At 38.9% G+C, this 25,156-nt stretch overlaps 1 protein-coding gene across 1 annotated transcript in view; it reads left to right on the top strand.

Annotated features, from left to right (window-relative positions):
* mdga2a (MAM domain containing glycosylphosphatidylinositol anchor 2a) overlaps window positions 1-25,156 on the top strand; it is a 570,544-nt gene that overhangs the window by 118,047 nt on the left and 427,341 nt on the right. The window lies entirely within an intron of this gene.

The following is a 25,156-nucleotide window of genomic DNA, read 5'->3' as shown; positions in this document are numbered from 1 at the left end:
CATAACTGCAAAATTTGCTTTGATGTCAAGAATCCAACAGCAGATTCCTAAAAATTGGACTTTGATCCTCAACGGAATCTTCAAGCATAATTTTATAAACCTGTGCTACTGCCAATGAGACCTTTAATTTCAGAATCCTAATTCAAATGGAATGCAAATTGCTTCAAGTTCATCAGAATTGTCACTTATCAGTTGAGCTAAAAGAATAATAATGTAATATACTAATCTATTGACAAATTCATGCATTGGTAATAACCTCCAGAAATGAAATTGTTTGAAACAGCATAAAATACTATTATAACATATTTTCTACTCAAGCTGCTCAGAGATGGCATGACTCATCTCTGGAGCAGGAGTGACTTGAACCCAAGCTTCCTGGTTCACAGGTAGAGACCCTATCATTACCTGACAAAGGGCCCATAATACAATTCTAATAGCATGGAGTATTGACTAGCAGGGTCAACAACTCATTAATTAGGTTTCAAAATAATGTTGATCTAATGTATTCTGGTCAACAATGACTTTACTAAGAAATTATGCTTTTAATTGATTTACAACTGATGTACAGATCTATATGATCATTGGGAAAATGTACCTTAATTCATAATTTTGTCTAGAATTTTAGCATAAATCAGAAAATGCAACAAGTAAGATTTTGTTTTAATCTGCATCGAAGTTACTTAACGCATCTAACAATTAATGAATGTAAAGGAAATGTGAAGTGAACTGTGTTTATACTGAGCATATTATATAAATATATTCTGAAAAAAAACCCAACTTCTTTAAGATTTTAATAGCCATGGTCTTTATAGTCTTGAAGATCATCAGACATTTTTTAAGAACACAGATATGGTAAGTTAAACTAAATTAATTAATCAATTAAATTCATCATATTTTCTTTAACAATATGTTGATGTACCTACTGGAAAAGGAACAAAACTTGACCTTCTCTTGGGAAATAAGGCAGGACAAGTGACTGAAGTTTTAGTTGTGGGGGGCACTTTGGGAACAGTGATCATAATTCTATTGGCTTTAAAACAGCTATGGAAAAAGATAGGCAAATTTTGATGGTATGAGACAGGAACTTTCAAAAGTTGATTGGAGTAGACTGTTCACAGGTAAAGGGACACTGGCAAGTGGGAGGCTCGTGAAAATATGAAAACAAGAGTTCAGAGGCATTATGTTCCTGTTGGTAAGGCTGGTAAGAGTAGGGAACAATGGTTGAATAAAGATATTGAGGGTCTGGTCAAGAATAATAAGGAGGCTTATATTAGGTATAGACAACTGGGATCAAGTGAAACTCTTGAAGAGTATAAGGGGTGTAGGGGCATTCTTAAGAGGGAAACCAAAAGTGCAAAAAGGGGATGTGAGATAGCCTTGGCAGATGAGGTTAAGGATAATCAAAAGAGATTCTACAAGTAGATTAAGAGTAAAAGTGCAACAAGGCAGAAAATAGGAACCCTTAAAGATCAATGAGGTCACAGGAGATGGAAGAGATACTAACTGAATATTTCACATCAGTTTTTACTGTGGAGAAAGACATGGAGGATAGAGAACTCAGGGAAATAAATATCGATGCCTTGAAAACAGTCCACATTACAGAATTGGTGGTGTAGTGAACAGCGAAGAAGGTTACATCAGAGTACAATGGGACCTTGATCAGATGGACTGATGGGCCGAGGACTGGCAGATGGAATTTAATCTAGATAAGTATGAAGTGCTGCATTTGGAAAGGCAAATCAGGGCAGGACTTATATACTTAATGGCAAGGTCTGGGGGAGTGTTGCCGAACAAAGAGACCTTGGAGTGCAGGTTCATAGTTCCTTGAAAGTGGAATTGCAGGTAGACAGGGTAGTGAAAAAGACATTTGATACACTTGCCTTTTTTGGTCAGTGCATTGAGTATAGCAGTTGAGAGGCCATGTTGCAGCTGTACAGGACATTGGTTAGGCCACTTTTGGAATACTCCGTGCAGTTCTGGTCTCCTTGCTATAGGAAAGAGGTTGTGGAACTTGAAAGGGTTAAGAAAAGATTTACAAGGATGTTGCCAGGGCTGGAGGGTCTGAGCTCTTGGGAGAGGCTGAATATATAGGGGCTATTTTCTCTGGAGTATAGGACATTATGCATCATGAGAGGCATGGATAGGTCTGTTCCCCAAGGTAGGAGGGTCCAAAACTAAAGAGCACAGGTTTAAGGTAAGAAGGGAGAGATTTAAAAGGGCCTAAGGGGTCATTTTCTCACACAGAAGTGGTTGTGTATAGAATGAACTGCCAGAAATGGTGGAGGCTGGTACAATTACAACATTTAAAAGGCATCTGGCTGGGAATATGAAATGGAAGGGTTCAGTGGATATGGACCAAATGCTGGCAAATGGGACTAGATTAATTTAGGATATCTGGTCAGTATGGATAACTGGTACATCTCTATGACTCTAAGAGGAGGTGTTGGAGGTCTGAAAAAGCATAAAGTTGGATTAATCTCCAGGACCTGATCAAGAGTATTCCAGAACTTTATGGGAAGTTATGGGAGAAATTGTGGGGCCCCTAGCAGAGATATTCATATCATCTACAGCCACGGGTGAAGTTCTGGAGGGCTGGAGGGTGAGAATTTAGGAAGTATGGTTAGTAACTTTGAAGATGACACCAAAATCAGTGATATAGTGGACAGTGAAGAAGACTATCTAAGTTTACAAAGAAATCTTGATCAATTGGGCCAATGGCCTGAGGGCTGGCAGATGGAGCTTAATTTGGATAAATGAAAGGTATTACATCTTGGTAAAATGAACAAGGGCAGAACTTATACAGTTAATGGTAGGGCCCTGAGTAGTTTTGTCAAACAGAGAGACCTAAGATTTCAGGTACATCGTTCTTTGAAAGTTGCATCTCAGGTAGACAGGGTGGTAAAGAAAGTGTTTGGTGTGTTTACCTTCATTGCCCAGATCATTGAGCATAGGTGTTAGAATGTCATGTTGAGGTTGTACAGGTTAAAGGTGAGGCCACTTTTGGAATACTATGTGCAGTTCTGTTCACCCTCCTATAGAAAAGATATTAAATTGGGGAGGGCTCAGAAAGGATTTACCAGGATGTTGCTGGGACTGGAGGGTTTACATTACAAGGCTAGGCTGGATAGGCTGGAACTTTTTTCAATGGAGCATAGAAGGTTGAGGGGTGACCTTATGGAGGTTTATAAAATCATGAGGGGCATAGATAAGGTGAATAGCCAAGGCCTTTTCTCTAAGGTGGAGGAGTTTAAAACAAGGGGACACATTTTTAACATGACAGGAGAAAGATTTAAAAGGGACCTGAGGGGGCAAGGTTATTACACAGAGAGTGGTTCGAATGTGTAATGAACTGCCAGAGGAAGTGGTAGATGCAGGTAAAGTTACAATATTTAAAAGACATATGGATAGGTATGTGAATAGGTAAGGTTTAGAGGGATGTGGGCAAACACAGGTAAATGGGATTAGTTCAGTATGGGAAACTTGGTTGACATAGGCAAGTTGGAGCAAAGGGTCAGTTTCCATGCCGTATGACTCTCATGTCTCTATTAATGTTGACCTGCAATGTTGGCTACAAGATGTACGGACAACATGATTGAGATGCTTGATTACATTGGACATAGAAGGCATTCGGTATCTGTTGTGGAGTAACACCTAAGGCATCGACTGCTGAAATGTGATTTCGGCAGAATAAGGTGAACAGTAAGGTCTGTGGCCGTAACTTCAAGTATATGCCTTCGAGTATATGCCTTCGAGTATATGCCTTCGAGTATATGCCTTCGAGTGTATGCCTTCGAGTGTATGCCTTCGAGTATATGCCTTCGAGTATATGCCTACGAGTGTATGCCTTGACCTGATTCAATCTGATTCATTCTCTGAAACAAGTGCAATAGCAAAGTTTTTCTTTTTCACTATTATTAGCATTTGAAATGAATCTTTGTATTTCAGCACAATGAACATTTCCAAATGCCTGTTGTAAATGGGAGGACTGTTTATGTTGTCAAAGGGCATCCACTTAGCCAGGTACAAAATGAATTTTTCCAATTTTTAGCCAAGTGTTGTAGCAAGTGAAACTTATGGCACCGAGTTTGCCATGGCCCATGGTGACTTTTCTCACACACTCTTCTGCTTATCTTATCAATTATGGAATCAGCCTCTTCAGTGCTCATCTCATTGATAAATATGGCAGGTGCGGTGGAAATCCTTGCCTCTGCCAGGACTTTGCAATGTTCACATTGCTGGCATTATAAACTAAACCCGAATTGTGCACCACTTCAGAAATTGCAAGACACAAACTGACTTAATCCTGAAGAGAATGGCCCAGAAAATTAAATGCTTAATTTGCCCACAGGGAGCTGGTGGGCTGGGTGGTGAAAAGGAGGACAGTATTTTTGTTCCCCCACAAAATGACAAAAGGTGCCAAGCCAGCAAACTCAGACAACCTGGACACAGATAGTAACCCATTTCAGTGCATCGTCTTGGGTGTAACACAATGCATAACCGTGTAGAAAGAAGGTGAATGATCTGATAGGTTCTGAAAGGTTATGTCCCACCATGGTCTACCAGCTACCTCATACCAATAGGACTACCTCTTACTTGGCCACTTCACATGCCTTCTCCAACATTGACAGACTTCCAGCCCTTGTTAATCCATGTAACATGCCCAACCAATGGCTGTCACTCACCTCATCCTCCCCAAGTGCTAACACTTCCCGCCAACTGCACTTCCAACTCACTCACTGAGGACACAACCATATCTATATTGTGCTTGCATCACCACTAATGACTCTTCCATCCCCTGTCATCGTACTCATTCCCTCCCATTGTCTCATTGCAGGAATAATTAGCACACTCCCTGGGCTGATGTCTCCAAAGCATCCTGATGGATGTTTCCGTAATCCTAAGACTGTTTGTACTAAACCAGTAGATCATGGCCAAACCCCCAGTACAGGAATTTGGCAAACCGCTATCTGACTGTGGCTGCACCCCTGACTGACCATAGTCCCCTTGATTCTGACAAGGTCTGCTCCCCTTGACCTTAACCCATCCTTATTTGCCTGAAGCACATGTTGTATGCTTGCCATATAAGCTGCTGGCACATATTAAAGGTGTGAGATTTACATAGCACAGTGACATGTCCATCCTTTTTGACTGTTCAGTGTTCTGAACTGTAACAATCAGCCACCTTTAGCCTAGCACTAAAAAGCAATCCAAGCCACGTGCCCGCAGCTGCCAACAAAGCACAAAGTGAGACAATGCTATGAAATGAGACTAAGAGCCACAAACTGCATCCTGTGTAGATGTATGAGATGCATGGGTTAGCCTGCATGTGAAGCAAGCAGGCAAATAGTAGGTATCTCTGAGCTCCAAAGTGAGGGCTGAACTGGTGTGTGAGTTGCACCAAGAGCAGGCACCATGATATGGTGAAGTTGGCAGTTTCCTTTGCTGATTTACTTGGATGAAAGATGAATTTGAATTAGGATGGTGTCCATGTTGGGATGAGGACAGAGGACCAGGGAAGAAAGTGGTGTCTGCTGCCACCAGGAGCTGTTACTGTTCTGACATTCATGTCAGGTATTGGAGCTGTCTGGGTTCTTGGGAAGGAGCGAAGAATTGGGTGCTGCATAGAAATTAGCTAATAATGATGAAAATGCATGGAAAGATGGTAGTCATCACTCATTAGTGAGATTCTGAACTTGTCAGATATACATTATGGAGAAGATGGGAAATTCTCAACTTGACGTCAAGATTCTGATTTTTAAAAGATTTCTCACTATTTCCATTGCCATTAAAGGGAGCACTGAGGGCTCCATAGATGACAAAGGAGATAGAAATTAATATAAAGAAGAAAAAGTGTGCTTGTGACAGTAGTCAAATAGAAAATAAAATTGAGAGCCAAAAGGAAAACTGAAAATTCAGAGGAGAGATGGGAAAATAAACAAGAAAAGCAAAGTTGAATTATGAGAAAAGACTATCAGCCAATTTAAAGAGGTGTTCTAAAGTCTTCTATCAGCATATAAGTGGTAAAAGAATGGTAAAAGGAGGAATAGCACCAATTAGGGACCAAAAGGATGATTTACACCAAGAGGCAGGGGCCATATCTGAGGTGTAAAGTGAATACTTTGTACTTGCCTTTACCAAAGAGTGAAATGCTACCCATGTCAGGGGGACAGAGGTGTGGGCTTTTATTTCAAAGAGAATGGAAGATAAAATTCGGAAGGTTTTGCAAAAAGGCATTAGTCAGACCACAGTTGGAACACTGTCAACTGTTTGGGACCTTTATTTAAGGAAAGAAATACTGGCATTGGAGGCAGTCCAGAGAAGGCCCATTTAACTGATAGCAGGTTTGGAGGGACTATCTTATGAGGAGACGTAGAGTTGATTGGGCCTGTACGCACTTGAATTTAGAAGAATGTGAAGTGACCTTGTTGAAGCACAGAAGATTCTTAGGGAACTTGACAGAGAATATGTCGAGACGTTGTTCCCTTTCTGGATGTGTCCAAGACAAGAGGGCTTAATCTCAAAATAAGATGAGGAGGAATTTTTTGTCTCAGAACAGTGAATCTATGGAAATCTCTATAGCAGAGGGCTGTAGAAGTTAGATCATTGAATATATTCACGGCTGAGATACATAGTCATTTATTCAGTAAGGGAATCAAGGTTTACAGAGAAAAGGTAGGATGGAGGAGTTGAGGATTATGAGATCAGCCATGATTGCTTTGAATGGCAGAGCAACTGATGGGCTAAATGGCCAAATTCTGCTTCTGCATCTTTGGTCTTATGGTCTTTGTAACTTCATAAGGATGGAGCGTTATTTAGACTTTTGGTATATACCAGTTGACGAGTTGATGAGATGTACCAAGTAAGTTGAAGAAATTGAAAGTGGAAATTGCAGAGTTACTGGCCATAAACTTTCAGTCTTTCCTTGACTCAGGTGAGATACCAGAAGACTGGAAATTGCAAACATTATGGCCTTGTTCAAAAAAGCTCACAAGGATAAGCCCAGCAATTACAGTTTAACTTCAGTGATGGGGAAGTTTCCAGAGACAATTACTTGGGATAAAATTAGTAGTCACGTGTGAAAAGGCAGGTTGAAGAGTCAGCATGGATTTATGAAGGAAAAATCATGTCTAACGAACCAGCTTGGAAAGTTGACTAAAGAGTCTATAACCATTTTAATTCCTCAGCTTTTCAGAGTTTCCTTTCAGTCCTCTGGGTGATGGGTGGGGTTGAGATTCCAGAGGGTTTTTAAATCTCGCTGTGAGCTGGGAACTCTGCTGTACCCACACTCCTCATACATTCCGACATAGCTCACAAATTGCACTGAGAACATAACCCTATACAAAAAGACAAAAGTGGTGTACTATTTTATTTACAATCATTTGCAGGATGTGGGTGTTACTGGCTAGGCCAGCAGTTATTGCCCACCTCTAGTTTCCCTTGAGAAGGTAGTGGTGAGCTGCCTTCTTGAACTACTACAATCCATCTGCCTTAGGTTGACCCACAATGTCCCTACAATGTGAGTTTCAGGACTTTTACTCAGGCACATTGAAAGAATGGTGATTTTTTTTTCCCCAAGTCAGGATAGTGAGTGGCTCGGAGGAGAGATCATGTGTGGGTATGGTTTGCAGTTTGTAAGCACCAACGTGTGCATGTTGGTGTTTCTTGAATCCAAAGGAACGTTTCTTCTGACGTATCCAACAATAAATTGTCTGTGTAATGATATCTTGTCTGTAAGGTCCAGTGGATGTCACTGATCATAATGCAGATGAGGAGGGAAGAGGACATATAGAGGAGTAGATTTCTATCCATTCATAGTTTTTGCATCACTATCTAGGCCAGAATTTATTGCTGTGGGTGTGGAGTCGCACACAAGTCAGATCAGAGTAAGGATGGCATATTTAATTTCCTGAGGAACAGTTTTGAACTGGCTGGGTTTTTACAACAAATGATAATGGCTATATGGCTGCTATCAGGTGTAAAAGAAAAGTCAGATTTTCTTCCAGGAAAGAAAAATTAAGTGAGGTCATTTGTGCACGGAAAGTTCATTTCTTGAGCATGATGGAAAGGTATCAAAATTTTGGCTATCATGGTGAGTACTGAAAGGAGTGGACTTTACCCAGATCATATTGTCCATCAATATACCAGCATGGTGAATAAATCTAACTGGGAGGGTGGATTTAATATATTTGCAAATGTAGGTTCAAGTAAAAATAGACATAAAATGGTAGAAATATACAATAGGTTGGACTTTGCCTATGGAGAAAATCAAAGCTAACCTTTTGGATTGATGTTGAAAGATAAAGCATTGGTCTCTACCTTAGCCATGGCAATGTAAGATATTTAGATTTTGATATCTCAGTGTACTACACCACCAATAGAAGGAATTCAGCACATTGTTAATAGGCCAATAAATATTAATGGATGGAGCCATTTCTGATTTTCTTATTGCAGAAATTCTAAAGCTTTAGCTTTGTGTACCTGAATATCTATTTCATTTTCTGCCAGTTATCAATGATTTAAATCTTTAAATGACCAATGGATTTTGCTATCTGCTCATTGAAAGAGTGAAAGTGTTTACTCTGTGCATAATCATGATCTAAAATTAAACTATGTATAAAGAATGTTTTGAAACTATGACTAGAATTGTAATATGGGACAATGTACTCTGATTCCATTATAGATTTTAGGATAAGCCCATGGAAAAGTAAAAAAAAAATCAACTTTAAGATTTTTAATATTAATTTCTTGGTTGGTGTAAGTTTCTACATCAGTCTCCCACTATCTTGTCGATATTGTTTTCCATGATGTCAGTCAGATGCCTGATTTTAAATACATTTTTTATCTGCATTGCAGCCTGCAGTTCATCACTTTTACTGTTATTCCATTCTAGAAATGGATTAACTTGTGAAAACAAATTATTCCTTAACTTGTTCATCTTCCATATGTTTTATGTATAATAGTATCTATGACATTGTTGTTTTTATATGTATAATAATCTCAGCTAATCAAAGATAAAATTGGCCAACTTGCCTGGGGGTTAGTTTAGCTCAGTTGACTGGACAGTTGGTGTGTGAAGAATGTGATACCAACAGTGTGGGTTCAATTCCTATCCTAGCTAAGATTAACACCAAGGCCTCTCCTTCTCAACCTTTCCCTTCATCCAACATATAGTGGCCCTCAGGTTAAATCATCACCCAGTGTCTCTCTCTAAGGAGAGAACAGCCCTATAGTCTGGTAAGACTATGGCAACACAACTTCCCTAGGGTTCACAAGCAATATTGTATTGAAGGATAATTCTTGCTTTGCAATTTTAAATTGGGTGGTGGGGTAATAGATCTTATGATGAGCAGCAATCTGCTTCACCAATTTAACACTTGGCTAGTGAAGCTGGAAATCACCCAGAACTTAAAAGCAAGCCCTGATTTATTTTTTGCAGAGAGAGGTCCTGACTAAGCTACAATAGCACCAGAGGCTCAAATCGAGCTATGCCACAGCTGAACATACTCCCAAACAATTTTGGCGAGGTGGGGGATGGTGGAGGATAGAAGCTTGTGGTTTGTGCATTCATGCTTCATGGATACACCAGCATTTGTTAAAGTGTCACTGCTTTCTAGTAGACCTGAGTTTCGTTAGTGGGATTTTGAAAACATGACGTGTACAATTTAGACCCAACAGGAGAGAATCTGAACTTACAGGAGCCCTTTGGTAGGGGAGGGTTCATTTTTGGACAGGTCAGATATCCTTTTGGATATGAATCCAGAACACTGTTGTCAAGTAACCTGAGGATTGTCATTATATGATTAATGCTATGTAGCCAATTACACAACCTATCATTGTCACAGTGGGATTACTGTCAATTCATAGTTTGATGCTTCAAGTGGGACTGTGAAATGTTTGCTTTTATAATGAATTAAAAGATATTAAATGTCATTCATACACTCTTATCAATGAAAGCATTTCTTTCTTAAATAGTGTCTTAATAGACACTTAAGAACTTTTTCATCTCTGCATGTGTCCCATCTGCTCATGATCAATGCTTGAACAATTAGCACAGAAGATTTAAGAATAAAAGGTGGTGGATGGGAAGCATTGGTAGATTTGAGTTGGCTATTAATTTGTCTTATAGGCTATAAAGCACAGCAAGGGGTGATGGGAGAAGGACACATATTAACATTTGCTATTTGGGGTGGGTAAAGGGGCATAGGTTGACCTGAACTATTGGAGAAGCCAGGGAAGAAAAACACAAGGGCCTTGGTTGTCAAAGATCTTACAAGAGGACATGGGAATGTCAAATTGTAATATGTTTGAGAAGTTGGAAAGCAGGCTGAAGATTAGTTTGGACATGCCATTTATGAACTGAATGTAGGATACAAGCTTTATAATCTGCCATAGTTCAAGAAGAAAAACCACAATCATTTTATGAGGGAAACTGAATGGACAATACCTGTCAGCTTTATACTAATATCATATTCTGAAAATTAATGTTTTAAAATTATGACCAAGCAATTCAATTTCAAGAGCAATCTGACAGTAAAGTATAATAGTTTGAGACGTGATTTTTGTTTGTTTCGTTTCCATTCACAAACAGTTGTACATTGCAACATGGAGAATCTGCTATGGGCCAGCACATTTAGGTGGTATTTTATGAAGTATTTCTTTAATATATTACATTTTTAAAAATCTTTATTATCCTTGAGTGGTGATGCAGTATTGTTTAAACACCTAAAAGTAGTTTTGTCATTAAAAAACATTTGTCATTCAGTGAAGAAAAAATCAGTTAATGTTTCAGGTCCGGTGACCATTCCTCAGTTCAGGTCCAGTGACCCTTCCTCAGTCACCGGACGCGAAATATTAACTCTGTTTTTTCCCCTTCACAGACGCTGCCAGACCTACTGAGTTTTTCCAGCAACTTCTGTTTTTGTTCCTAATTTACAGCATCTGCAGTTCTTTCTGTTTTTGTTTTTCTGTCAGTGCGCAGTCCACCGTCTGTGAGTAACCAAATTTTAAATACCTGATAATTGTTTAGAAAAGTTATATTGAATCACTTACTGGCTACATTGATGCATATTGGATTGCTTTATTATTTAAATTTGTCTTATGACCTTATGCTACAGAGTATAAATGCACATATATTTGTAATAACATAGGATGAAGCTTTATTGAGATATTCATATTTAATAGCAATGCCCCATTTAAATATCTTCTATTGTAGGCGGTCTTCATGTGAATTTAATAATTTTGAATTAACATAAACAGCCACATGTGTGTGTGCTATCTTGAAGCGAGGTGATTTGTGAGTGGCCTGTGTGGCAACTTGCAGGTCACTGCCGATGCAGTGTGCAGCTGGAGGAACGCAGCAAGTCAGGCAGCATCAGAGGAACAGGAAAGTCGACGTTTCAGGTCGGGACGCTTTAGAAGGAGGATGATTGGGGCTGGGGTAAGGTACGTGGGGTGGTGATAGGTGGATGCAGGTAGGGAGGAGTGGGGATTGGTCAGTGAGAAGGGTGGGGCGGATAGGTGGGAGAGAAGATGGACAGGTTGTGTCAGGTCGAGGAGGTGAGAGGAAAGATGGGTGGGGCTGGGGGAGGGATGATGGGATGGTAATAGGTGGATGCAGGTAGAGGGTAATAGGGATTGGTCAGTGGGAAGTGTGGGGCAGATAGGTGGGTTAGAAGATGGACAGGTTGTGTCCCAATTCTTCCGCCTCCACCCATCTGCTCCATCACCTCCATTCAAAGCCCGAAACAAGCTTTTCATATCCGACAGAGGTTCACCTGTACATTCTCCAACCTGGTCTACTGTATCTGTTGCTCCTGATGTGGCCTCCTCTATGTTGGTGAGACCAAGCACAGATTCGGGGACTGATTCATGGAACATCTGCGCTCTGTACGTAATAATCAACAACACCTTCTAACTCCCTTGATGACTTGTCCATCCTGGGCCTCTTCCAGTGCTACAATGACGCCACACGCAAACTGGAGGTGCAACACCTCATATTCTGCCTCGGGAGCCTACAGCCTGGTGGCCAGTTTTAAAATCTCCCCACTCCTGCCCTCATCCCACCTCCAACTCTCCCTCTCATCCCTGCCTCCTTGACCTGACACAACGTGTCCATCTTCTCTTTCACCTATCTGCCCCATCCATCCCACTGACCAATCCCCACTACCCCTACCTGCATCCACTTATCACCATCCCACCTATCTTCCCCAGCCCCACCCAGCCTCCCTCTATTTATTTCCCAGCTCCCTTCCCCCTCCCCAGGTCTGAAGAAGGGTCCTGACCCAAAATGTTGACTTTCCTGTTCCTCGGATGCTGTGTTCCTATAGCTCCACACTGTGTTGACTCTGACTCCAGCATCTACAGTTCTTGCTATCTTGCAGGTTGTTATGCAGCTCACTGGCAATATTTCGCGCAATGCTCCCATATTGCTCACTCAAACAAATATAGGGTGGCATCTACCCAGCCCTTAAATGACGTTGACATTGGTGAGAAAGTTGGGAGAATCATGTGGTATCAACAGCAAGGAGCTTCACATCATTGAGAACAAAAAGTCCCATTTCCATCCGAGTGTTGAACAGTGAGATGAGATGCAATTCTCAGTTGTGAGCCACGAGAGCAATCAGCATCCTTATATTCCACCATCTTGACTCATTGATATGCAGTTTCCCATTCTTCCACCCCCTACATAGAAACTGGGTTATGACAATTCCCAACATGGAAGACAGTAACCAGGAAACTCCAGCCTGCCACTTCCACTTCTGGATCTTCATCAGTCACCGAAGAAGCATGAAAGTAGCTCCAGGGCAGTGGCTAGTACATATACCTACAATGAGTTGGAGAATGCCATCACTGGGGTGCCTTAGGGTGCGTACTTTATGAAGCGAGTTTGAACAATGTTGCTCGGGCTCACAGAGAGAAACCTTCTATGAAACTTGCCAGTTATTACACATAACTGCTTTCTGGTGAGATTCAGCCCATACTATTTTTATCTTCGATCATTGTATGATCCACTTTGATCACTTGGGGTGGCCAATGGCCTAGTGGTATTACTGCTAGGCTATTAATCCAGAGACCCAGTAATGTTCTGGGGACCTGGGTTCAAATCACACCATAGCAGATGGTGGAATTTGAATTCGATAATAATCTGGAATTAAGAGTTTAATGATGACCATGAAACCAGTGCCTACTATCAGGAAAAACCTGACTGGTTCACTAATACCCTTATGGGAAGGAAATCTGCCTAAATTACTTGGTCTGGCCTATATGTGACTCTAGATCCACGGTGACACGGCTGACTCTTAACTGCCCTCTGAGCAGTAAATGCTGGTCCAGCCAGTTACACCCACATCCCGTGAATTAATAAAAAAACTTCCATGCGTATTATAAATAAATTGTAAAGGAGGAAAAATACATACAAGGGACAGCTGAAAAATAAGTCTTGACTTTTAGTCCTACTTAATCTCTTCTAATAATCATGTTGCCATTATTAAATTGTCTTCTTGAATTCTATGCCATTTCTCATAAACACCAGTACTGAAGCTGACGTATTCCAGACCATCATGGACATGGCTGAGAGAATTTTATACATTCCATCATTCTTCCTTATATGTGGAGATATGGTTGCCTTAAGCTCCCTAACGTAATACATGCTTTACAATCCCACGCTCAGCAGAAAGCTGTTTTAACTCATCATGTGCTGACTCCACAGGTTGCATAAGACATCCAGTTAGTTGTGAGCTGTGAGAATTCCATTTCCACATTCCCATAATTTGCTATTCTTTGCCTGGGTCATATCTGTACATGCTTACTAGCCTGTCCAATAATATTGTCTCGTTGTAGTCCTGAATTCCAAACACACGATCCTTAGTAAATCAAAATCATCGGTATTAGTAACTGAGATGGTGCTAGTGTAAGAACTGACCATACAATTATATTGATCATGTTCTAAACAAACAACTGAACCAAATAACTTATTGCTGAAAGTAAATCTTCATTTAGTGAAACAGCTCTTCTCATAACTCATCTAATCAGTTGCACTTTCAGTAACAAATGATGGCCAATATACTAATTTACATTCAAAAATGTAGACTTTGTGACTTGGTGAATTAAATAAAAAATAATCAGTTGAAATGGTTAACTCCTTTCCAGGTTTATAAAAACTCAGATTAGCAGCGTCACTATAGCATTTTAAACGTATTGCATTTCAGTGGTGCATTTCAGCTACAAAATGTCTTCATGATATCATGCTACCGCTCAGCAATCCTCTATTTTTTTTCTGGTCATGCCTTCCAGTACCACTAAGATAATCACAGTCAATACTGAGTCCTTGGCACCGTTTCAGAAATATGAGAAAAGTTAAGATTTCCACAATTTAGTAGTTTAATTAAGCTCATTTTCACATTATTTAAACCAATATCTTATTAACTAAATACAATAAGGACCAGATAAATTAATCAAAAGAGCAGTTTGTGTAATCTTCCTTTTCTTGTGATGGTTTTACAAATTATTGCACAGATATTGAATTTAACAAAAGAGGTTAATTTCCACATTCTCACACAATATGATCAAAAGGGGAGGAGATTCCAATAGGTTATGAATTGCAAAACATTTATACCAGCTTTTTAAATGTGTACTCTGTTAAAAATAATAGAATATTTTCAACTTGTGGCAGTAGTCATGGGGAAGAATATTTATTTTTCCTCCTTATTTTATCACAGGTTAATTGAATGTCTTTAACTCTGAACTCAATTTGCAATTTTTGATTATGTTTTACTTGTCGGAACCTCAGGAACTGGGAAATTCAGACCTAAAGAGACCAAATTAAGAGAACAGTGCCCTGTGAGCACTTAAGTTAATTTGAAGTGAGACCACACATTTCTAACTAAAACTGTATAAAGCAATCACAACTTCCGGTTGCACTCCAATTAAAACAAAGTACTTTGAAAATTCCAAATAAGTCTTGCCTCACTGTGTTTCACAAATACGGAAGTACAATTTAGCCAAATAAAATCTACACTGATATCTTTAACAAGTCTTTAATGTTTCCCCATTCTGGGTACACAATCATAAATTATAAAGAGCACAATGAACAATCACATTGACACTTTCTTAAATGCAATACACAAATAATAATTTAGACTTTGCAGTCATCAAGAAAGCATGGGCTTTTACTGTTAATCTTGAACAATGTTTCAGAGATAGTAGGAACTGCAGATGCTGGAGAATCTGAGATAACAAGGTGTAGCGCTGGATGAACACAGCAGGCCAAGCAGCATCGGAGGAGCAGGAAGGCTGATGTTTCAGGCCTAGATTTCTGTAGAAGGGTCTAGGCCCGAAACATCAGCCTTCCTGCTCCTCTGATGCTGCTTGGCCTGCTGTGTTCATCCAGCTCTACACCTTGTTATCTCTAATCTTGAACAATGGTTGTGTTGAGATGTCTCTGCTGAGACACTTACCTTCATCAAAATGCAGTGCTATTACAGCCATTTGCAGCCTTCTTTCCTAGAGATGTCCAGCGCAGAGTGGGTTGAAATCATCACGCTGTCCAAGCAACCAATCAGATTAATGAATTTTCACAGACATCCAAGCCGGTAATCAAAATCATTTCAAAAATCATTTGACAGAGCGCATTAAAGATTGGGACATACACATGAGATCAAGGTAGAAGCTAAGCTTTTCTGTTATTATTAAATTATTAGAAGATTTAGTTTTAAAAATATATTAATTAACAGAGGACAAATAATATGTAAGCAGTTTCTTGGGGCTAGTTCTGTTCATGGTGCAATTAAAAATTCAATTATACCTGATTGAACAAGGTATATTCTTTGGTAGATTTTCTGACAGTGAAAACGGAATGAGGAAGTTGATAATTCTTGCTGATTTGAATGTTTTCTGGCTCTGGGCATGGTTTACAGTACAACCTGTGGCAAAGCCTTGAGTGATAGATTACATCTTCAAAATATTTCTGTGTTAACCTGTGCATGCCCATAATCATTGAGTTATTGTCAGTTTCAAAGAACTATTGAAGACAAATGGTCACTATTGGCCTCCCCACTGTCCACCACAAAATCTGGGTCATTTAGACTTGAAGTGGATTATGAATTCAAAGAGCCTATTTATATATGAGAAGTCCAAAGAATATACAATTTAAATGCAGTTCAAAAGCAAAATCAAGTATCTGCAAAGTAAAATGCATATGTTTGGATGCAATGAAGAAACAATGATCTAATTTAAAACAGCACACACTTGTAGAAAGTACATTAATTAAAACTTAATAGTTCCAAAATCACAAACTAAGCAACAGACGGTGAATAGAATGAAAGGTGGTGGTCACATCAAGAACATAATACAAACATTTTGAGTGGCACAGTGGCTCAGTGGTTAGCACTGCTACCTCACAGCGACCTGGGTTTGATTCCGCCCTTGGGTGACTGTCTGTGTGGAGTTTGCACATTCTCCCTGTGTCTGCGTGGGTTTCCTCCAGGTGCTCAGTCCAAAGACGTGCAGGTTAGGTGGATTGGTCATGCTAAGTTGCCTGTGTAGTGTCCAAAGGTGTGTAAGTTAGGTGGACATGGAAAACACAGGGTTACAGGGTAGGGGAGGGATGACAGAGTAGGAACAGGAAATGTGGACATATTACTCTTCAAGTCTGGGTGGGATGCTCTTTGGAAGGGTAGTGTGAACTTGTTGGGCTGAATGGCCTGTTGCCACACTGTAGGGATCCTATGATTCTTTTAAGTTGTTCATTCTCATATGAAGGAATTTCCACAAATTCACATTGTACCAGACACTGAAACAAAAAAACAAATTACCCTTGCCACTCTACAGCAAAACGTGCTGAAAACACTTGCATTATTACTTTTACAGAGCAATTTGTTATGGGCTTTTTTCCCTTTTTTCCTCTTCCTTTTTTTAATATCTCTTGTATCTAGCGGAAAATCTTCTTCACAAAATATTTTTAGAACATTTGTGTTTTGTGAAAGGCCACATATTAACTCTGGTTCTACTATCTGTATGTCCTCCTCCACAAATTGTTATCTTTCTGTGTTTTTCTTTAGCTTCACCAGTCTTTCCTCCTGCTAGCAGTTTCTAAAACTCACTAAAAGTAGTGTTGTTTTTATGACTGCCATAGAGACAGAAGGATTCATGATTGACATCTCCCCTTCGACTCAAGAGTGTAACTCCAATTCTCCACTTCAGTAGAAGGTTGGTTGTTCTGTTGACGAGTTCCTGTAGAGACAAAGAGGCATCTAACTCACCCTCGTCTGTAACTAACTATCTCAGAAGTCGCACTATACCAGGTTATAGTCCAACTCACTTATTTGAAATCAAAGCTTTCAGCGCGCTGCTTCTTCAGGTGAAGTCACTTTCAGAGCATCACTCTAAAAGCTTGTGATTTCAAATAAACCTGTTGGACTATAATCTTGGTGTAGTGTGACTTCTGACCTTGCCCACCCCAGTCCAACACAGGCACCTACACACGGTGCCTAACTATCTCAATTGAGTGATATAGGTTTGGGATCCAAGGTCCGAAGATGTAAGTGGAACGCAGAAAGGAAATATGTCCACATTTCCTGTTCCTACTCTGTCAGTCTCCACAGAAACTGATGACTTTTAAAAATAAAGTGGAACTCGCAGTTAATAGCTGAAAGGATCACATGACAAGACTTTTACCGCAACAAAACACTAAAAGCACTTCAGACTAAATGCTAACTTTCAAGTCAATAAGTTTGTTAAGACAAAAAAACAGAATATTTTCCTTTTCCTTTTCATGCAACCAAAAACACAGCTAAAAGATTGAGCAAGATTGTCCTAATGTTGATAAGCCTTGCTGGGCTTTTCATCAGATTTTTCCATAATTTTCATCATAGCCCATGCTGCTCAAACTGCTATGAGACTCCATCCACAGTGTATGAATGGTAAAATTTTAAAGAAGTCTTAAAAAGATAAGGCTTTTAGAAATGTCAAACTACAAAGTTACTTACGTTGTCAATCTTTTAAAACAAGAACTGTCTGCCCATGTCTGAAAGTTGAAAAATGTCAAAGCTGTCAGATTATTTAAATTATTGGACCTTTAAAAATTAAAAAGCAGTCAGCAAGAGATAGGAAAATCCTTAAACGGACAAGTTATTTAAATGGTGAACCCTTTAAAATCTGAAATAAAATCTGCCTGCCTGTTTTCTGTCAAAATTGAAACAAACTTTTGAGCAATTTCAATATCTGTTTGCTGATAAAAACCTAAATAATGTCATTATAGGAATAATATTGCTTGTCTGATTACCACAAGGATCATTATCATCTAGGAATGTTGTATGTTCAAAGTTTGCTTAACAGCATAAAGAGGTTATTAAGGGACTAGCTATCTATGATGTGAGTTTTTAATATAGTAAGCTCTTTTTTATTTCATTTAATCACAGCATGGCATCTGAGGTCTATGTATTGTTGGTGTAAATTGGCATTGAGGTGTAATGGCATGGGGTTGTGAATGGGAGGTCAAAAAGTGACATGAATTAGCACCATTTTGGCATAATGGCTACAGGTTTCATGGGGATGGATGGATGAGTGGTAATGTGTTGGCATATATGCAACGAAGAATGAATGGGGTCTTGAGGGCAAGATTTAAGGGCAATAAGGCCTAATATTTTTTAAAAAATCAACTGGGAACAAACCCCAGGGAACCAGGGCAGAACTTTTAAACAGCCTGCCTTAACACAGGGCAGCTGCTGTGACCACCTCTGGTAGGGTGGTCAAGGCCCGAATCCATCATGCACCCCTCACCCCTCCAGAATAAAGATTCTGCTATTTGAGGCCTTTTTGCTTTGAAGAGGGTATGATGATCCAGAAAATGTCTGGACTTCTACTACCTGACGTGAATGGAAAAATCCATCCATTTGTGCTTATTGCCAACTCCATAATGGTGACACAATCCCATGATGGTTCATCTCTTTGATTCGGCAACTTGGAAAGCCAATAACCTAGTGGTATTATCACTTGGCTGTTAATCCCAAGACCCAGGTAATGTTCTGGGAACCTGGGTTCAATTCCCACTACGGCAGACAGTGGAATTTGAATTCAATAAATATCTGGAATTAAGAGTCAATGATGACGGTGAATCCATTGCTGCTTGCCAGAAAAACCCATCTGGGTTACTCATGCCTTTTAGGGAATGAAACTGCCATCCTTACCTGGTGTGGCCTACATTTCCCCCCAGAACTATAGCAATGTGATTGACTCTCAAATGCCCTCTGAACAATTAAGAATGGGCAATAACTGCTGGCTTAGCCAGACATGCCATCATCCTGTGAATGAATTAAAATAAGTCTTTTACTCTGTATAGGTTAAATTGAGTCTTAAAGCTCTTAATCCTACAACCATTAATAAACAGTTGTATTAATTTAAATAGTGCTGAACTTAAATAGACAGCTTAATTTATTTTATCCCCTTCATTGTTTCCAGGATTTATATTTCATTAAAGAAAATAATTACTGTCCTGTATTAACTCAAAGTAATTCAGTAAACTCAGAGTTGTGAACATTTAGTTTAATTTTGTTCTAAATTGTAGCTAAATGTGACAATACATTATAATAAAATGAGTTTATTCATTTAAAGGTTGGTGAATAAACAACTTGTTGGTTGGATTCATTGTTGTGGATGTTCCAGTATTGCCAAAGTCATCAAATGGTGTGATAAGACTGTATACTATGACAAGAAGGATAGTTAATGCAAGTGTATTTTAAATTACTGCTCTGCTTTTACGCAGAAAAAAAAAATCTGTTGAACGTGATTAGTTTTTTGATGAAATGAGAATAGTCTTGTGCTGATAAATGAAACTTGTTGCTGAGATAATGCTCAATAACAGGAAAGAACTCTTGATATGTTTGGCTGTTAAGACTGTCACCTGTCACAGATTTGTCAAAATGGATATAGGTTTTCAGGAACCAAAATCAGTCTGATGTTTTTCTTTCTTTACTGAGTTCAGTATTAGCAAGACGTAATAGACCAGCTAGGTATTGAGACGTGAATTGTTGAAGATAGAAAATTGAAAAAGTAGCAATGTTACAATGTTATAATTGGCCACACAACTCTTGTAATTAACAAAAAATGTTACATAATTAAGAAATAATGGCAACTTCAATCCCCAAGTCTGCTGACCTCCGAGTAAGGCATCTTGGGATGTGATAATTAGTGCTGTAACTAAGGATGTAACTTGTGAAATATTGAATCTCTATCAGTTGTTCATTCAGCATTTTAATAGCAATCATAAGCATTCTATAAAGGGCTACTGATGTTGACACTAATTGTACACTACCATGCTATAGTTGAGGCCTGGTGGAGCATATAGGATTCAGCACCTCCTGGAAATTGGCAAAACAATCTTTTTGACAAACATTGAATTTCTGTTATCTGATCTGCCATAAGGTGTTATAATTTAGAACAATTCATTTATCAAATGTAAGCTGCTAATTGCTTCCAAATATGCATTGCCAAAATTTTGATCTGCTGTTTGTCCCTCCCAGCATCTTTTTTCTATTAATCTTCTCAGCCCTCATCTCTACCGTTGACTGTTTTGACTTCTTACTGGAGTATATTAATGAGGCAACTTTTTTGATTTGTACTCTGCAGGACACAGGGAAGCTCAGAGGAACTGAGGGATCTTGTCTACAGATCCCTGAAGATGGCAGGACAGGTTAATAGGGTGGTTAAGAACACAGTCAAAGCATGGATTGTAAGAGCAGGGAGGTCATGTTAGAGCTGTGTAGAACTTTGGTTAGGCCCCAGCTGGAGTATTGTGTGCAGTTCTGGTCACCACAGTACAGGAAGTATGTGATTGCACTGGAGAGATGCAGAGGAGATTCACCAGGATGTTGCGTGGGATGAAGCATTTTAACATGTAGAGAGGCTGGATAAGCTCAGGCTGCTTTCTGTCGAGCAGAGAAGGCTGAGGAGGAACCTGATTGAGGTGTATAAGATTAAGAATAGGATGGACAGAGTGGATTGGAAACAACTGTTCCCCATAGTTGGAAGGTCAATGCGAGGGGACATAATTTTAGGGTGAAAGGCTGGAGGTGTACCAGGATTTGATGAAAAATCATTCAACCAGAAGGCAGTGGAAAATTTGAAAGTACTGCCTAAAATGATAGTTGAGGTATGAAACCTCATAACCTTTAAAAGTACTTGGAAGGAATCTTAAAATTTCATATCTCTCAAGTCTATAGTCCAAGTGCTGGAAAGTGAAATTAGAGTAGATTTAGAATAGTTTTTGTCAGTGCAGGCACAATTGGGACTAAAGATCTCTTCTGTACAGGACGTTACTATGATTTTTTGATTCTATATGAACTTAAACAGTGAATGTTAAGACTAGATTTGAGAATGAGACTGCTGAGACACCAATTGTTTAGATTGGGGCCCTCATGCACACATCCAGCAGTTGCCAATCCTTAGGAAGCAGAAACAAGTTTTAATGGCTGATTTTGTTTCCAACAAGCTAGGATTACTGAGGTCAACTGTAGCATCACCTAGGAACAAAAACAGAAGTTGCTGGAAAAGTTCAGCAGGTCTGGCAGCATCTGTGAAGAAAAATATCAGAGTTAACATTTTGGGTCCGGTGACTCTTCCTCACCTGGGACCTTCAGCCTCCAACTTGAGAGATATACCTAAAGACAGGCAATAATAAATTATCTTCCTGGAATCAGATGTGAAAAAGCTGGTATCAGTGTTATTTATACCAGTGTGGTAGATTTTACCAATTGCAACTGTTGCAAAATTGCATAGCTACAATCTTGAAAGGATATACCATTGAAAATTGCAACATACTATTGAGAGTTACAAGGCTGCAATCTGTATCTATTAAATGTACTGCAGCTCAAAACTGAGCTCTAAGGGCTATGGCATTATTGGAACTTTAATGTTAAATGTTTTTACTTTAGTTTGCTTTCAAGCTATGCTTATTTTAAAAAATCTGTTCAGTATTTTGGGCACAGTTAAAATTAATCCATGAAAGATGCATCAAATGTTTATGATGCAAGCTGCTGGTCTAAACAATAAGGCATAATTTTCTTTGCAATTTCCAATGAATATACTTAAATAGAAAATTCACAATATCTTATTATCTGGGAGTTACTGGATATTCTGTCAGTGCTGAATATCACAAAGTACGAAAATAGAACAATTCTCGTTTTGACTGGCTGATTTATTAATAAGAAATAGTAGCTTGGCCTGAGCACTGATATTTGTGGCAACAGAACAAGAAATGAATCCATTATGCCCGTAGCTCCACCCAATCCGGTTGCCTTATCCATGATAGATACTGTGTAAAAGTTGTTCGTTATGTACAAGTACCAAATGTGTAATGAAAAGGACACAAAACAATAAGATGTAGTTTTGATCCGGATCAGTGTAAATCTCAAAGTGGCATTTTCTTTAGTTGTGCATTTTAAAGTATAATCATATGCTGATCATTTGGGGAATGCAGAATGCTCTTTTATCTGCAGATTAATTTCTATGGACAAATTTTATGGGGATTATATTACAAAAAATGATTTATTGCAGTGATTCCTGGTCTTTATAGTTAGCTAGACCTGATAACAAGATGAAATGGAAACCTTGAATTCCAATTATTGTTGCATTTTGGATGTCTATGTCCTGTGAAATTTAGTTTGTGACATTTATGATTTATTTTCATGTATGACCTATAAATATTTATCAACATGTCACGGATATATCTGTAAAAGAAGTTAACTACACAGGTAAATACTGTAATAGCATGTTTTTTATCAATAGATCTTGGGAAAGTAAACTATATATTACTTTAAAAATAAATTGAATTTTATAAGGCCCTTGAGTGCAGCCATACACTTTCTTTGAACAGAGATTGTAATGGATAGGCTTCATGCTGTGACAGAAACCAAGGGAATTGCTCTGGAGAATACATGATTCTTTACAGTTTTGAGAGTGGAATGGGTCCATTCTAAGAATCATTTTATTTTTTGTTCTGAATTCTGTTGAGTGTTTGTTTATAACTTATGGCACCAGCTAAACAAAAGTTAATACCTTAATCTAGAGCATCGGTAGGCAGGCAAGCAACCACAACAATTATCTTCAGAACTGCTCCAAAAGGTTCCCTTCATTAATTATGTTACTGTCTTCTCTATACAGTCTACCTTTTGCCAAGCAGAAAGAAAATGACAATATACAGCACCCAAAAAGCTCTTGGTTAACAACAAACTGTTTAGTCATCTGTGAACATCTTGGTGGGATATGGGCTAAATGATTGTTAAATGTGATAATTGCATGGAATGCCACTGCTGACACCTTATGATGTCTGCCACCTCTGCAGTTTGTGGCTCAGGGTAACGGTTACTTGAGGTAATTTGCTGCCACCAATTCTTCAATACCCATGCTAGGTCTAAAGCCTGTCTAATTATCAGTGGTAGAGGTAGACCAATTGACAGCCTAAACAAAAGAGGCATTTGTCTTCGATAACAAAATTGTTTATTGATAAGACAGCAATAGGTACAGTTCACATTAGTCGCCAGTTATAATTGCTGAGGACTTTGAGGACCTGTATAGAATACAACTGTTCATTATAAAAGCCAAAAAAGAATTCCTTGTCTCTACCTAAAGATGTGACATCTTCAGATTAGATAGAGTTACTACTACCTTCTACAACATCTTCCCCCCATCCTTATTCCCAAAAGTGAATATATTAAACAATATTATTGGTGAAAAAAAACACATCTTTTGAAGCTTTTCATCGAGTGCTCATCAAGGTGAACAATATTTCATAATAGTATGAGAAGAGATACTGACTGGTCAGCAAATTGACTCTGATTGGTAGCGATTTTGTTGTAGAGAATGCACCACATTGATGACAGCCAGTTAACCGCCAGGTTTTATTTAAATTTAAACCAGGCAAGTTGACATTTGATTATTTGTGGCAATGCTCTGAGGAATAAACCAGAGAATAGCTGTCACCTATTCTGGAAAACTGAAACAGGTTGAATGCATGTGTATGTTAGTTCTGTCGGAAAAGAATAGGGAACTGTGTATCAACATGGAAATACATAATATTTAAAAACCCAGAATGTCCAGGCTGAGTTAGAAAATAATCCAAAAGTAGATACCAAAATCAGAAATGAAGCTTAATGAGGATAAGTGTAAAATCTTTCAGAGGGAAAATATAAATAGGCTGTATATGTACTTCATGAGTATTGCCAAAATAGACAAAGGTGAAGCTGAAGAGTTCTTGGAACCTAATTGGATTCTATGTCCAAGAAATGGGAAACAGCAAACAACCAAGTGACTAGAATAGTGAACTATGTAGAAACACATAAAAGTGGAGTAGGCCTGCTTCAACTCATTGAATGATTGAATGAATGTCTGATTGATTGAATGATTCTGTGAATGAATGTCTGATTGATTGAATGATTCTGTGAATGAATGACTGATTGATTGAATGAAGGAAGGAATGGAAGGTTGAATTATTGAATGGAACACTACCTGTACTTACACATGAACTTATGAGTACACTCACACATAGAAACATTGAAAATAGGAGCAGGAGTAGGCCATTCAGCCTTTCAATTTTACTCTGCCATTCCTTATGATCATTGCTGATCGTCCAACTCAATAGCCTCTTCCTGCTTTTCACCCCATCCTTTGTTCCTTTTAGCCCCAAGTGCTATATTCAACTCATAGTGCCATACAGCATAGAAACAAGCTCTTTGACCCACCATCTTTATGATGACCATGAAACACCAAACTACAGTAATCCCAGTTGCCTGAACTTAGTCCATAGCCTACTATGTCCTGGCATTCTAAGCACTCATCCAGATTCTTCTTAAATGTTGTGAGAATACCTGCCTTTACCACCCTCTCAGGCAACAAGTTCCATATTTTTACCATCCTCTGGGTGAAAAAATTCTTTCTCAGATCTCCTTTAAACTACTTGATCCTTACCTTAAACTTACGTCCTCTAGTATTAGACATGTTTTTCATGGGGAAGCGATTCTCATGATCTACCCTGTCTATATGTCTCATAATCTTGTACACCTCATCAAATCCAACCTCAGCCTCCCCAGGGAAAACAAATCCAACCTATTCAGTATCCTCATAACTGAGACTTTTCATCCCAGGCAACATCCTGGTTAATCTCCTT

This window comes from Rhincodon typus, chromosome 8, assembly GCF_021869965.1.
Source record: "Rhincodon typus isolate 14 chromosome 8, sRhiTyp1.1, whole genome shotgun sequence".
In the NCBI taxonomy this organism is placed as follows: domain Eukaryota; kingdom Metazoa; phylum Chordata; class Chondrichthyes; order Orectolobiformes; family Rhincodontidae; genus Rhincodon; species Rhincodon typus.
This window is presented reverse-complemented; position numbering and strand designations above follow the sequence as displayed.